The following is a 12,874-nucleotide window of genomic DNA, read 5'->3' on the forward strand; positions in this document are numbered from 1 at the left end:
AAACTCAAACCCTAAGAAACCCAAACCCTACACCTTAGGGATAAACCCCCAACCCTAAGCCTTATGAAACTCTAAGAAGCCCTAAATCCTAAGAAAAGCTAAACAGTTAAAACCTTTAAAACCTAAACCCCAAACCCTAAACCCAAAAAAGCACTAAGAAACCCAAAACCCTAAAAAACAACAAAGAAAAATTTAAAAAACAATAAAACCTAGAAAACTTCTAAAAAATCTTAAACCTAACAAACCTAAATCCTAAACCATAGAAAAACCCTAAACCTAAACACTAAATCCTACACCCTAAATGACCCAAAAAAAACCTACGAGACCTTAAATGTTAAACTCAAACCCTAAGAAACCCAAACCCTAAACCTTAGGGATAAACCCCCAACCCTAGGCCTTATGAAACTCTAAGAAGGCCTAAACCCTAAGAAAAGCTAAACACGAAAAACCTTTAAATCCCTAAAACTAAAAATCCCGAAAACAAATCTTAAAAACCCTAAAAAAATACCTTAATCTAAAACCCCAAGTCCTAAGCCCTAAGAGCTCATATATCGTAGAAACAATAATGATCCTAAAAAAACTTTAACAATCCTAAATTGAAAAAAACTCTTGACCGATTTTTTTTTAGAAAAACTTAAGCTCTAAACCCTAACCTAAAAACCCTTAACCAAATACATAAACTCTTCTTAATCATGTTCAGATTATATCATTGTTCAATATGCTCTATTCAATTATACGTATTTGTTCAGCATGATCATAATCGTTCAACTACTGATACATAGTCTACGCTACATCTTCTCTTGATGTAGGTACAGGTCCTTAGCATTCAGATCAAGCAGAGATTGGTTCTCGATCCGTATTCAGCAATATGAGTGATGAGTCCTCGTTTTTCGAGGATGATTTACATGTTTTATATTCAGTCTTTCATTTTAGTTTCAATTTTGCTAGAGTTAGCTGGGGGCATGTCCCAGTATCTCTAGTCAGTTAGAGGCTTATATTCATACATTGTTTTTGTCACTCCACGAGGTTACCCACTTGACATAACACGAGACCTAGGATCACGAATGACCCCAAGCTAACCTTGAGTTAACATATCATAAGCATATTAGATCAACACCATTAAAAGCCTACACCTAAGCAATCTAAAATCCCTAAATAACCCTACCCCAAGAAACACTAAATCCTAAACCTTAGGGAAATCTCAAGACTTATGAAACACCATCAAACCCTGAAGAATAAAAACACTTTTAAAAACACTAAACCTAAAAACATCCTTAAAATCCCTAACCCCTTAAAACGCTAAATTTAAAATCCTAAGGCCTAAACCCAAAGAAACCCTAAGCCGTAAGAACCCCTAAACAGTAAAAAATCATAACAATCAAGAAAACCCCTTTTAAAATCCTAAATCTTAAAGAACTCTGAACCTAAAAAATTCAATAAAAACTTAAGCCTTAAACCTTAAAAACCCTTGAAAAAAAACATAGACTTTATACCCAAAGAAACCCTAAATGCTTCCGCCTAAACCTTAGGATTAAACCCTAAGAAACCCTAAACTTTAAGAAATAAAAATAAATCTAAAAAACTTTTGAAGCCCTAAACTTTTAAAAACCCAAAACCCTATAAATCCCCTAATATCTTAGAACCCCTTAATTGTTAAAAAACCATAGAAATCCTAATTACCGTCAAACCCTGAATCTAAAAATTCCTCTAAACTTAATAAAACACTAGAAAATCTTAAGCCCAAATCCTTTAAAAAAACCAAACCCTAAGAAATCCTAAACGCTAAATAATATACCCTAAGAAACTCTAAATCCTTAACTCTAAATCATAGGGCTAAACCTTAAACCCAAACCATATGGAATCCTAAGAAACCCTAAACCCTAAAATCCATTTATACACCTATAACTATAATACCCGGTAAAAAAAAAATCCTTTAAAACCATAAGCCCCAGAAAAATCCCTAAAGTTAAAATCCTATGCCCTATATTAGGCCTACGTAACCCTAAATCTTAAGAAATCTAAATTCTTAAAAATACCTAAGAAACCCTAAAACATTTAAAAACCTTAATCATAAAAAAAAAACCATAAACTCTGAAAAACTCTAAACCTAAAATCCGAAGCCCTAAATCCTAAGCCAAGAAACCCTAAGAAACTATAAATCTTAAACCCTACTACCCTAAAGCCTATGATCCTAAACCCTAAATCCTAAAAAATAACTAAGAAAACCTAAACCCCTAAAAATCACTAAGAAAACATAACCCTAAAAAACCTAAAAAAAAAACTTTAAAACCCCTAAACCTAAAGAACCATCAATCCCAAACTCTAAACCTTGAACCATTTACCCTTAAATATCATAAGCCCAAAACCCAAACCCTAAGAAAACCCCAAACCCTAAACCCAAAAAACCACTAAGAAACCCAAAACCCTAAAAAACAACAAAGAATAACTTAAAAAACATTAAAACCTAGAAAACCTCTAAAAAATCTTAAACCTAACAAACCTAAACCCTAAACCATAGAAAAACCCTAAACCTAAACACTAAACCCTACACCCTAAATGACCCAAAAAAAACCTACGAGACCTTAAATGTTAAACTCAAACCCTAAGAAACCCAAACCCTAAACCTTCAGGATAAACCGCCAACCCTAAGCCTTATGAAACTCTAAGAAGCCCTAAATCCTAAGAAAAGCTAAATACTCAAAACCTTTAAAACCTAAACACTAAACCCTAAATGACCCAAAAAAAGCCTAGGAGGCGTTAAATGTTAAACTCAAATACTAAGAAACTTAAACCCTAAACCTTAGGGATAAACCCCCAACCCTAAGCCTTATGAAACTCTAAGAAGCCCTAAACCTTAAGAAAAGTTAAACACTAAAAACCTTGATAACCCTAAAACTAAAAATCCCGAAAACAAATCTTAAATACCATAAAAAAATTCCTTAATCTAAACCTAAAAACACCATTAAAATCCCTAACCCCTAAAAACGCTAAATTTAAAATCCTAAGCCCTAAATCCAAAGAAACCATAAGCCATAAGAACCCCTAAACAGTAAAAAATCATAACAGTCAAGAAAACCCCTTTTAAAATCCTAAACCTTAAAGAACTCTGAACCTAAAAAAATCAATAAAAACTTAATCCCTAAACCTTAAAAACCCTAGAGTAAAAACTTTGACCTTATATCCAAAGAATCCCTAAACCCTTCCGCCTAAACCTTAGGAGTAAACCCTAATAAACTCTAAACTTTAAGAAATTAAAAAAACCTTTAAAAACTTTTAAAGCCCTAAACTTTTAAAAACCCAAAACCCTATAAATCCCCTAAGATCTAAGAACCCCTTAATCGTTAAAAACCCATAGAAATCCTAAAGACCTTCAAACCCTAAATCTAAAAATTCCTCTAAACTTAATAAAACACTAGAAAATCTAAAGCCCAAAAGCCTTAAAAAACCAAACCCTAAGAAATCCTAAACTCTAAATAATATACCCTAAGAAACTCTAAATCCTTATATCTAAATCATAAGGCTAAACCTTAAACCCCAAACCATATGGAATCCTAAGAAATCCTAAACCCTAAAATCCATTTAAACACCTACAACCATAATACCCGGTAAGAAAAAACCCCTTTAAAACCATAAGCCCTAGAAAAAACCCTAAACTTAAAATCCTATGCCCTATATTAGTCCTACATAACCCTAAATCTTAAGAAATCCAAATTCTTAAAAATACCTAAGAAACCCTAAAACATTTAAAAACCATAATCATAAAAAAACCATAAACTCTAAAAACCTCTTAACCTAAAATCTGAAGCCCTAAATCCTAAACCAAGAAACCCTAAGAAACTCTAAATCTTAAACCCTAATACCCTAAAACCTATGATCCTAAACCCTAAATTCTAAAAAATAACTAAGAAAACATAACCCTAAAAAACCTTAAAAAAAAAAACTTTAAAACCCGTAAACCTAAACAACCATAAATCCCAAACTCTAAACCTTGAACCATAAACCCTTAAATATCATAAGCCCAAAACCCAAACCCTAAGAAAACCCCAAACCCAAAACCCAAAAAAGCACTAAGAAACCCAAAACCCTAAAAAACAACAAAGAAAAACTTAAAAAACATTAAAACCTAGAAAACCTCTAAAAAATCTTAAACATAACAAACCTAAATCCTAAACCATAGAAAAACCCTAAACCTAAACACTAAATCCTACACCCTAAATGACCCCAAAAAAACCTAGGAGACCTTAAATGTTAAACTCAAACCCTAAAAAACCCAAACCCTAAACCTTAGGGATAAACCCCCAACCCTAAGCCTTATGAAACTATAAGAAGCCCTAAATCCTAAGAAAAGCTAAACACTTAAAACCTTTAAAACCTAAACACTAAACCCTAAATGACCGAAAAAAAACCAAGGAGGCCTTAAATGTTAAACCCAAATCCTAAGAAACTTAAACCCTAAACCTTAGGGATAAACCCCTAACCCTAAGCCTTATGAAACTCTAAGAAGCCCTACACCCTAAGAAACGCTAAACACTAAAAACCTTTAAAACCCTAAAACTAAAAATCCCGAAAACAAATCTTAAAAAACCCTAAAAAAATTCCTTAATCAAAAACCCCAAGTCCTAAGCCCTTAGAGCTCATATATCGTAGAAACAATAATGATCCTAAAAAAACACTAACAATCCAAAATTGAAAAAAAACTCTTGACCGATTTTTTTTTAGAAAAACTTAAGTTCTAAACCCTAACCTAAAAACCCTTAACCAAATACCTAAACTCTTCTTAATCATGTTCAGATTATATCATTGTTCAATATGCTCTATTCAATTATATATATTTGTTCAGCTTTATCATGTCATGCATGCTCAGAATCATTCAACTACTGATACATAGTCTACGCTACATCTTCTCTTGATGTAGGTTCAGGTCCTTAGCATTCAGATCAAGCGGAGATCGGTTCCCTATTCGTATTCAGCAATATCGGTGATGAGACCTCATTTTTCGAGGATGATTTACATGTTTTATATTCAGTCTTTCATTTTAGTTTCAGTTTTGCTAGAGTTAGCTGGGGGCATGTCCCAGCATCTCTAGTCAGTTAGAGGATTTTATTCATACATTGTTTTTGTCACTCCCCGAGGTTACCCACTTGACGTAACACGAGACCTAGGATCACGAGTGACCCCAAGCTAACCTTGAGTTGACATATCATAAGCATATTAGATCAACACCTTTAAAAGCCTAAACCTAAGAAATCTGAAATCCCTAAGAAACCCTACCCCAAGAAACACTAAATCCTAAACCTTAGGGAAACCCCAAGACTTATGAAACACCATCAAACCCTAAAGCCTAAAAACACCTTTAAAAACACTAAACCTAAAAACACCCTTAAAATCCCTAACCCCTAAAAACGCTAAATTTAAAATCCTAAGGCCTAAACCCAAAGAAACCCTAAGCCGTAAGAACCCCTAAACAGTAAAAAATCATAACAATCAAGAAAACCCCTTTTAAAATCCGAAACCTTAAAGAACTCTGAACCTAAAAAATTCAATAAAAACTTAAGCCCTAAACCTTAAAAACCCTTGAATAAAACTTACACCTTATACCCAAAGAATCCCTAAACCCTTCCGCCTAAACATTAGGACTAAACCCTAAGAAACCCTAAACTTTAAGAAATAAAAAAAATCCTAAAAAGCTTTTGAAGCCCTAAACTTTTAAAAACCCAAAACCCTATAAATCCCCTAAGATCTAAGAACCCCTTAATCGTTAAAAAACCATAGAAATCCTAAACACCTTCAAACCGTAAATCTAAAAATTCCTCTAAACTTAATAAAACACTAGAAAATCTTAAGCCCAAAACCCTTAAAAAAACCAAACCCTAAGAAATCCTAAACGCTAAATAATATACCCTAAGAAACTCTAAATCCTTAACTCTAAATCATAGGGCTAAACATTAAACCCCAAACCAAATGGAATCCTAAGAAACCCTAAACCCTAAAATCCATTTAAACAACTACAACTATAATACCCGGAAAAAAAAAACTCCTTTAAAACCATAAGCCCTAGAAAAAACCCTAAACTTAAAATCCTATGCCCTATATTAGGCCTACGTAACCCTAAATCTTAAGAAATCCAAATTCTTAAAAATACCTAAGAAACCCTAAAACATTTAAAAACCTTAATCATAAAAAAAAACCATAAACTCTAAAAAACTCTTAACCTAAAATACGAAGCCCTAAATCCTAAACCAAGAAACCCTAAGAAACTCTAAATCTTAAACCCTAATACCCTAAAACCTATGATCCTAAACCCTAAATCCTAAAAAATCACTAAGAAAACCTAAACCCCTAAATATCACTAAGAAAACCTAAACCCTAAAAAACCTAAAAAAAAAATTTTAAAACCCCTAAACTTAAAGAACCATAAATCCAAAACTCTAAACCTTGAACCCTAAACCCTTAAATATCATAAGCCCAAAATCCAAACCCAAAACCCAAAAAAGCACTAAGAAACCCAAAACCCTAAAAAACAACAAAGAAAAACTTAAAAAACATTAAAACCTATAAAACCACTAAAAAATCTTAAACCTAACAATACTAAATCCTAAACCATAGAAAAACCCTAAACCTAAACACTAAACCCTACACCCTAAATGACCCAAAAAAAACCTAGGAGACCTTAAATGTTAAACTCAAACCCTAAGAAACCCAAACCCTAAACCTTAGGGATAAACCCGCAACCCTAAGCCTTATGAAACTCTAAGAAGCCCTAAATCCTAAAAAAAAGCTAAACACTTAAAACCTTTAAAACCTAAACACTAAACCCTAAATGACCCAAAAAAAACCTAGGAGCCCTTAAATGTTAAACTCAAATCCTAAGAAACTTAAACCCTAAACCTTAGGGATAAACCCCCAAACCTAAGGCTTATGAGACTCTAAGAAGCCCTAAACCATAAGAAACGCTAAATAATAAAAACCTTTAAAACCCTAAATCTAAAAATCCCGAAAACAAATCTTAAAAACCCTAAAAAAATTCCTTAATCTAAAACCCCAAGTCCTAAGCCCTTAGAACTCATATATCGTAGAAACAATAATGATCCTAAAAAAACTTTAACAATCAAAAATTGAAAAAAATCTCTTGACCGAATTATTTTTAGAAAAACTTAAGCTCTAAACCCTAACCTAAAAACCCTTAATCAAATACCTAAACTCTTCTTAATCATGTTCAGATTATATCATTGTTTAATATGCTCTATTCAGTTATATGTATTTGTTCAGCTTTATCATGTCATGCATGCTCAGAATCGTTCAACTACTGATACATAGTCTACGCTACATCTTCTTTTGATGTAGGTTCAGGTCCTTAACATTCAGATCAAGCGGAGATCGGTTCCCGATCCGTATTCAGCAATATCAGTGGTGAGTCCTCATTTTTCGAGGATAATTTACATGTTTTATATTTAGTCTTTCATTTTAGTTTCAGTTTTCAAAGAGTTAGCTGGGGGAATGTCCCAGCATCTCTAGTCAGTAAGATGCTTTTATTCAAACATTATTTTTGTCACTCCCCGAGGTTACCCACTTGACGTAACACGAGACCTAGGATCACGAGTGACCCCAAGCTAACCTTGAGCTGACATATCATAAGCATATTAGGTCAACACCTTCAAAAGCCTAAACCTAAGAAATCTGAAATCCCTAAGAAACCCTACCCCAAGAAGCACTAAATCCTAAACCTTAGGGAAACCCCAAGACTTATGAAACACCATCAAACCCTAAAGCCTAAAAACACCTTTAAAAACACTAAACCTAAAAACACCCTTAAAATCCCTAACCCCTAAAAACGCTAGCTTTAAAATCCTAAGCCCTAAACCCAAAGAAACCCTAAGCCGTAAGAACCCCTAAACAGTAAAAATCATAACAATCAAGAAAACCCCTTTTAAAATCCTAAACCTTAAAGAACTCTGAACCTAAAAATTCAATAAAAAATTAAGCCCTAAACCTTAAAAACCCTAGAATAAAAACTTAGACCTTATCCCCAAAGAATCCCTAAACCCTTCCGCCTAAACCTTAAGACTAAATCCTAAGAAACCCTAAACTTTAAGGAATAAAAAAAACCCTAAAAAACTCTTAAAAACCCAAAACCCTATAAATCCCCTAAGATCTAAGAACCCCTTAATCGTTGAAAAACCTTAGAAATCCTAAACACCTTCAAACCCTAAATCTAAAAATTTCTCTAAACTTAATAAAACACTAGAAAATCTTAAGCCCAAAACCCTTAAAAATACCAACCCTAAGAAATCCTAAACGCTAATAATATACCCTAAGAAACTCTAAATCCTTAATTCTAAATCATTGGGCTAAACCTTAAACCCCAAACCACATGGAATCCTAAGAAACCCAAAATCCTAAAATCCATTTAAACACCTACAATTATAATACCCGGAAAAAAAAAAACTCCTTTAAAACCATAAATCCAAGAAAAAACCCTAAACTTAAATCCTATGCCCTATATTAGGCCTACGTAACCCTCAATCTTAAAAAATCCAAATTCTCAAAAATACCTAAGAAACCCTAAAACATTTAAAAACCTTAATCATAAAAAAAAACCATAAACTCTAAAAACTCTTAACCTAAAATCCGAAGCCCTAAATCCTAAACCAAGAAACCCAAAGAAACTCTAAATCTGAAACCCTAATACCCTAAAACCTATGATCCTAAACCCTTAATCCTAAAAAATCACTAAGAAAAGCTAAACCCCTAAAATCACTAAGATAACCTAAACCATAAAAAACCTTAAAAAAAACTTTAAAACCCCTAAACCTAAAGAAACATAAATCCCAAACTCTAAACCTTGAACCCTAAACCCTGAAATATCATAAGCCCAAAACCCAAACCCTTAGAAAACCCCAAACCCTAAACCCAAAAAAGAACTAAGAAACCCAAACCCTAAAATCCATTTAAACACCTACAACTATAATACCCGGAAAAAAAAACTCCTTTAAAACCATAAGCCCTAGAAAAAACCCTAAACTTAAAATCCTATGCCCTATATTAGGCCTACGTAACCCTAAATCTTAAGAAATCCAAATTCTTAAAAATACCTAAGAAACCCTAAAACATTTTAAAAACCTTAATCATAAAAAAAAACCATAAACTCTAAAAAACTCTTAACCTAAAATCCGAAGCCCTAAATCCTAAACCAAGAAACCCTAAGAAACTCTAAATCTGAAACCCTAATACCCTAAAACCTATGATCCTAAACCCTAAATCCTAAAAGAATACTAAGAAAAACCTAAACACCTAAAAATCACTATGAAAACCTAAACCCTAAAAAAGCTCAAAAAAAAACTTTAAAACCCCTAAACCTAAAGAACCATAAATCCCAAACTCTAAACCTTGAACCCAAAACCCTTGAATATCATAAGCCCAAAATCCAAACCCTAAGAAAATCCCAAACCCTAAACCCAAAAGAGCACTAAGAAACCCAAAACCCTAAAAAACAACAAAGAAAAACTTAAAAAACAATAAAACCTAGAAAACCTCTAAAAAGCTTAAACCTAACAAAGCTAAATCCTAAACCATAGTAAATCCTAAACCTTAAGGAAACCCCAAGACTTATGCAACACCATCAAACCCTAAATCCTAAAAACATCTGTAAAAACACTAAACCTAAAAACACCCTTTATATCCCTAACCCCTAAAAACTCTAAATTTAAAATCCTAAGCCCTAAACCCAAAGAAACCCTACGCCGTAAGAACCCTTAAACAGTAAAAAATAATAACAATCTTGAAAACCCCTTTTAAAATCCTAAACCTTAAAGAACTCTGAACCTAAAAAATTCAATAAAAACTTAAGCCCTAAACCTTAAAAACCCTTGAATAAAAACTCAGACCTTATACCCAAAGAATCCCTAAACCCTTCCGGTTAAACCATAAGACTAAACCCTAAGAAACCCTAAACTTTAAGAAATAAAAAAAATCCCTAAAAACCTTTTGAAGCCCTAAACTTTTAAAAACCCAAAACCCTATAAATCCCCTAAGATCTAAGAACCCCTTAATCGTTAAAAAACCATAGAAATCCTAAACACCTTCAAACCCTAAATCTAAAAATTCCTCTAAACTTAATAAAACACTAGAAAATCTTCAGCCCAAAACCCTTAAAAAAACCAAACTCTAAGAAATCCTAAACGCTAAATGATATACCCTAAGAAATTCTAAATCTGTAACTCTAAATCATAGGGCTAAACCTTAAACCCCAAACCATATGGAATCCTAAGAAACCCGAAACCCTAAAATCCATTTAAACAACTACAACTATAATACCCGGAAAAAAAAAACTCTCGTTTAAACCATAAGCCCTAGAAAAAACCCTAAACTTAAAATCCTGTGCCCTATATTAGCCTAGGTAACCCTAAATCTTAAGAAATCCAAATTCTTAAAATTACCTAAGAAACCCTAAAACATTTAAAAACCTTAATCATAAAAAAAAACCATAAACTCTAAAAAACTCTTAATCTAAAATCCGAAGCCCTAAATCCTAAACCAAGAAACCCTAAGAAACTCTAAATCTTAAACCCTAATACCCTAAAACCTATGATCCTAAAACCCCTAAACCTAAAGAACCATAAATCCCAAACTCTAAACCTTGAACCCTAAACCCTTAAATATCACAAGCCCAAAACCCAAACCCTAAAAAAATCCCAAACCCTAAACCCAAAAAAGCACTAAGAAACCCAAAACCCTAAAAAACAACAAAGAAATACTTAAAAATCATTAGAACCTAGAAAACCTCTAAAAAATCTGAAATCTAACAAACATAAAACATAAACCATAGAAAAACCCTAAACCCTACGCCCTAAATGACCCAAAAAAAACCTAGGAGACCTTAAATGTTAAACTAAAACACTAAGAAACCCTAACCCTAAACCTTAGGGATAAACCCGCAACCCTAAGCCTTATGAAACTCTAAGAAGCCCTAAGTCCTAAGAAAAGCTAAACACTAAAAACCTTTAAAACCTAAACACTAAACCCTAAATGAACCCAAAAAAAACCTAGGAGACCTTAAATGTTAAACTCAAATCCTAAGAAACTTAAACCCTAAACCTTAGGGATAAACCCCCAACCCTAAGCTTTATGAAACTCAAAGAAGCCCTAAACCCTAAGAAAAGCTAAACACTAAAAACATTTAAAAACCTAAAACTAAAAATCCCGAAAACAAATCTTAAAACCCTAAAAAAATACCTTAATCTAAAACCCAAGTCCTAAGCCCTTAGAGCTCATATAACGTAGAAACAATAATGATCCTAAAAAAACTTTAACAATCCTACATTGAAAAAAACTCTTGACCGAATTTTTTTTAGAAAAACTTAAGCTCTAAACCCTAACCTAAAAACCCTTAACCAAATAGCTAAACTCTTCTTAATCATGTTCAAATTATATCATTATTCAATATGCTCTATTCAGTTATATATATTTGTTCAGCTTTATCATGTCATGCATGCTCAGAATCGTTCAACTACTGATACATGGTCTACGCTACATCTTCTCTTGATGTAGGTTCAGGTCCTTAACATTCAGATCAAGCAGAGATCGGTTCCAGATCCGTATTCAGTCATATCAGTGGTGAGTCCTCACTTTTCGAGGATGATTTACATGTTTTATATTCAATCTTTCATTTTGGTTTCAGTTTTGCTAGAGTTAGCTGGGGGCATGTCCCAGCATCTCTAGTCAGTTAGAGCCTTATATTCGTACATTGTTTTTGTCACTCCCCGAGGTTACCCACTTTACGTAACACGAGACCTAGGATCACGAGGGACCCCAAGATAACCTTGAGTTGACATACCATAATCATATTAGATCAACACCTTTAAAATCCTAAACCTAAGAAATCTGAAATCCCTAAGAAACCCTACCCTAAGAAACACTAAATCCTAAAACTTAGGGAAACCCCAAGACTTATGAAACACCATCAAACCCTAAAGCCTAAAAACACCTTTAAAAACACTAAACCTAAAAACACCCTTAAAATCCCTAACCCCTAAAAACGCTAGAATTAAAATCCTAAGCCCTAAACCCAAAGAAACCCTAAGCCGTAAGAACCCCTAAACAGTAAAAAATCATAACAATCAAGAAAACACCTTTTAAAATCCTAAATCTTAAAGAACTCTGAACCTTAAAAATTCAATAAAAACTTAAGCCCTAAACCTTAAAAACCTTTGGATAAAAACTTAGAGATTATACCCAAAGAAACCCTAAATCCTTCCGCCTAAACCTTAGGACTAAACCCTAATAAACCTAAACTTTAAGAAATAAAAAAAACCCTAAAAAACTTTTGAATCCCTAAACTTTTAAAAACCCAAAACCCTATAAATCCCCTAAGACCATAGAAATCCTAAACACGTTCAAAACCTAAATCTAAAAATTCCTCTAAAGTTAAAAAAACACTAGAAAACCTTAAGCCCAAAACCCTTAAAAAAACCAAAACCTAAGAAATCCTAAACGCTAAATAATATACCCTAAGAAACTCTAAATCCTTAACTCTAAATCATAGGATTCCTTAAACCCCAAACCATATGGAATCCTAAGAAACCCTAAACCCTAAAATCCATTTAAACAACTACAACTATAATACCCGGAAAAAAAACTCCTTTAAACCATAAGCCCTAGAAAAAACCCTAAACTTAAAATCATATACCCTATATTAGGCCTACATAACCCTAAATCTTAAGAAATGCAAATTCCTTAACCTAAAATCCGAAGCCCTAAATCCTAAACCATAAACTCTAAAAAACTCTTAACCTAAAATCCGAAGCCCTAAATCCTAAACCAAGAAACCCTAAGAAACTCTAAATCTTAAACCCTAATACCCTAAAACCTATGATCC

The sequence above is a fragment of the Solanum verrucosum genome, unplaced genomic scaffold (genome assembly GCF_900185275.1).
Source record: "Solanum verrucosum unplaced genomic scaffold, falcon-dt-bn FXZP01000134.1, whole genome shotgun sequence".
Classification (NCBI taxonomy): domain Eukaryota; kingdom Viridiplantae; phylum Streptophyta; class Magnoliopsida; order Solanales; family Solanaceae; genus Solanum; species Solanum verrucosum.